The following is a 4,220-nucleotide window of genomic DNA, read 5'->3' on the forward strand; positions in this document are numbered from 1 at the left end:
GGAGTGAACCCTACTCTGTAGCGAAGGCAGTCTTGCTTCTATCCTCCGACGTGATCTTAATTTGGTGATATCCCGAAAATCCATCTGTAAATGAATAAGCCTCATGTCCGCCAACTTTTTCTATAAATCCATCTATAAAAGGTGTAGGAAAGGGGTCATGTACGCATGCATCATTTAACTTCCGTAGATCTACGCAAATCCTTATATCACCCTTTCTTTTCTTTTCCTAGACCACCATCAGGCTGACCCATTTTGATTCTTCTACTAACTCAATTATACCTATCGTGAGCATCCTATCCAGCTCTTCTCTTACCTTTTCCTTATACTTTGGGTTTATTCGATGTGGACGTGTGCGTAGGGTCCTTAAATAATGTGTTCCTATACCCATAAACCATTTAAGAGCCCCATCTTTTAAAGTAGCAGGAAATAATTTCAATTTTTGAGTATCAAGTAAATAGTCATATGATCTACACAATACCTCAAACTCAAAAAGAAATGTTTTTGGATCCTCAGTTCTTAGCCCATGGAAGTTAGGGAGGATAGATGGGGAAATATTTTTCATGGTAGTAATGGTATCAATATCTAAAATAGGGAATCCAAAAGGATCCTCTTCATGAAAATCTCCATCATCTCCCCTTCCTCCTCTACCACCTCGACCTCCTCTACCACCTCCTCCTATTCTACCTCTTCCTCCACCAATTCTTGGTCTTTCCTCTCCATTATGTACTTCTCCTTCTTCACCTTCCATTGTAGATTCTTCAAAGCTAATATAAGGTTCAATGATAGGGTTATCTACCTCTTCTTCCTCTGGTTCTTCTACCAATGGTAGTTCAAAAAACAATTCCTCTTCTACTTATTCCTCCTCACTAGGTAACTCTTAATCTTGTCATATGAGTTTTCACCTATTGAGGAAAGATATATGACTCCTTCAGTTGGTATGTAGGTTCTTCAACTACAACTTATGTAGATGAATTTGGTGAGTCCCTAAGTTGAATTTCTAACCTGTGTACTTCAGGAAGTCTTGTTCTACCTGCAAATGATGGAATGTGTGTATCAGAAGGTGTTGTGGAACTACGTGGTCTACGGGGGTGGTTAGTGATGTTGGTATTGGACTACATCCTCTACTTACAAATCTACCTTTAGAATCTCATTCTCTATACATGCATCCTAAATTATTTTAATATGAATTAATTATGCATCTAAAGAATGAATGCAACTATTATGAAATGTAATTGTAACAACTCTAATTTAGAGATAACCCCATAATTGTGATGCATAGGTTCTTATCTCTCATCTTACCACTCCCCTTAAATAGAGTTGTTTAAATGAAAATTCATTCTAAATTAAAACTAGACACCTACGTATACTTCCCTAACAACAATGCCAAAAATGTTATGTAAATTAATTGTTGATTAAATTACATACATTAAATCATCAATCTAGGGTTCATGAACTTGTGAAGTACACTTGCACTATATATGCTAGCCTATCAACTTTTAATTGAAAGGAAAATACTCTAATTGCAAGATGAAAATTAAACCTATTTATGACAAGATCTTAGTAATCATATGAACACATTCTATGTTAGAGGCCTAAATCAAATTCAAGACTTGGAAATTAAATGAATTCAAAGAAAACTATGTTAATGTGAAATCTTCAAAATATATTCTATGAGACAAGGAAATCAAATCTTATTCTATTGAACTTTAAAAGAAAAAATTAATTTACTTATGCTTGAAAGGAAACTTAATCTACTTGAATTGAAAAAGAAACCTATTCTATGAAACATTAATATATTATGTGAAACATTGAAAGAAAATTTAATCTATGTGACTCGAAAGGAAATATAAGCTATCAATTCGTGAAAGTAAAGTTTATCTCAAAGCTAAAAGACTTTGAAATCAAAAACTATTCTAGAGCATTGCTAATAGGGAGAAATGAAATAATGATTCTTGAAGCCTCAAAAGATCACTAATGTGAGCACTCTAAACTAGAGCCAATCATAACCTATCACACATAAATATGAGACTAAGCTTTAAAAGAAAATTCAAGGTAAATATTTTGGTGTTTTTGGTTTATTATCAAGCGCTTGACCTGTAATGAAGCAAAATCAAATGAGTGTAATTTCTAAAAACAAAGTATTGAAACAAAATTGAACATCTAAATGAATTGAACACTAATTAAAGTAGATTCTAATCTAGTTGCAGAGCATAAATAAATTACATTAAAATGATAATAGGCAACTATACTATCTCACACATCCTCAGGGAGCCCTCCTAGTGAGTGCGAGAGGTCAAAAAATTTATATCACGAGACTTCAATCACCAACATAATCATAGAGATTCCATGAACAGAGTTTGCATTACTTGACGTGTAAAAATAGATTTACAACAAGAAATGATAATAACAGTAGTGTTGAACTTGATTAGATGTATTTCTCTTTCAAAATGAAGCATTTTTATAATGCTTTCAAGTTTAAAAACTTAAGAAATTATTTCCTAGAATCGAGAACTAGAATTGTCATCTAAGCTTCTAGATCAAAATGTTGCAAATGTAGCAAGAAAAGGCTTCATTTGACTTGTCTCTTAGTCAAATGGAGAGATTTGATTTTCCACATTAGCAAGTTGACTTGGATTGCAATTAGCTAGAGTGACATGGCCTTGTCTACTAGTTAAGTCAGTAGATTCGAGTTTGTAAGATAGAAGTAAAGTTATGCATGAGTTGATTACTAATATCTAGCAATATAGTTGAGTTATTGTTAGTTGAACTCAGTTAACTGATCTCTAGTGTTAGGTCCCTATAATACTAGTGTAGCCCCCTTATTATTATTGTTAGTGTAGCTTCCTAATGGCAAAAATGTATTAGATGAAACTCATGATGAGAACAAAATGAATTTTAATCATGATTTCATAGACTATAAATTTGGATTAAAGACCCACCATATTCCGAAGATCGATATGAGGAATTTTGATAGCAAGGATCCAGTAACATGGATACCACAGATGGAGTAATATTTTGAACTCCATAATGTGCACCACACACAAAAGGTACACATTTCATCTTTATATTTAGAATCCAATCAGTTTGTATGGTATCGATGGCTTTGTTCTCATAAACTTATTGTTACTTGGTCAATTTTTACAAAGGAAATGATAGCACATTATGAGGATACAAAGAGAAACATATTCTTTAGCTAATTAATAAATCTCAAACAGAAGGGTTCAATGGCAAAGCACATTGAGGACTTCCAAAAATTGAATATCAGGGTAAACGATATTCTAGATGATCATAGGATTGATGCCTTCATAGGGACTTTAAAGGATAACGTCCAACATGAGGTTTGCCTTTGGGAACCCGATTCATTGGAGAAGGCATTTAGGGTGGCAAGAAAAGTGGAAAGAAAAATTATGGAAACAAGGAAGCCTACCACTTACAGCTATAAAGATGAAAGTGTTGCTACTCCTAGCCTTCCACAACCTACAAGTTTGACACCACAACAATTGGAGGAAAAAAGAGAAAAAGGGATTTGTTACAGTTTTGATAGTAAATACACTAAAGGTCATAAGTGTGCTGAGAAGAAATTATTTTACATAGATTGTGAAGAGGAGGAAGAAAAGGACCAAGAAACGTCAAAAGAAGAGGATATACACCAAGAACCAACCCTAGAGAAAGAAGAAATGAATCTGACCATATCTTGTAATGCATTGGAAGGAATTACCACTCCTCAAACTCTCAAGATAGAAGGACATATCAGAAGAAAAATGTAATAGTATTGATTGATTTAGGTAGTACCCATAATTCTATTCATTGTAATATAGCCAAGGAATTGAATTGCTTCATATATCCAACAGAAGAGTGGCAAGTAATGGTTGCAAATGGAGGAACTATAAATTTCTTTGGAAAGTGTCATACTATCAAGCTATCCAAGGGGTAATATGTATTGAATAGTCCTATGATTTCTATTCCAATGGGTGGTTCTGATGTTGTACTAGGAGTCCAATGGTTACAATATTTGGGGATGATAGCTTTTAATTTTCAAGAACTTTTCTTGAATTTTTTTGGGAAGGAAAGGAAGTTCAATTAAGGGGTAACATGGGGAAACTAGGAAAGATAATCAACTCTAATGGCATGACAAAGCTTCTAGATAAATAACAATGAGACGTAATTGCATAATTATGCTCACTAGATGTTCAAACGTTGAATTCATCTATTTCTCCAGA

The sequence above is a fragment of the Pinus tabuliformis genome, chromosome 7 (assembly GCF_031772625.1).
Source record: "Pinus tabuliformis cultivar Carrire ecotype Pingquan chromosome 7, CPIR1, whole genome shotgun sequence".
Classification (NCBI taxonomy): domain Eukaryota; kingdom Viridiplantae; phylum Streptophyta; class Pinopsida; order Pinales; family Pinaceae; genus Pinus; species Pinus tabuliformis.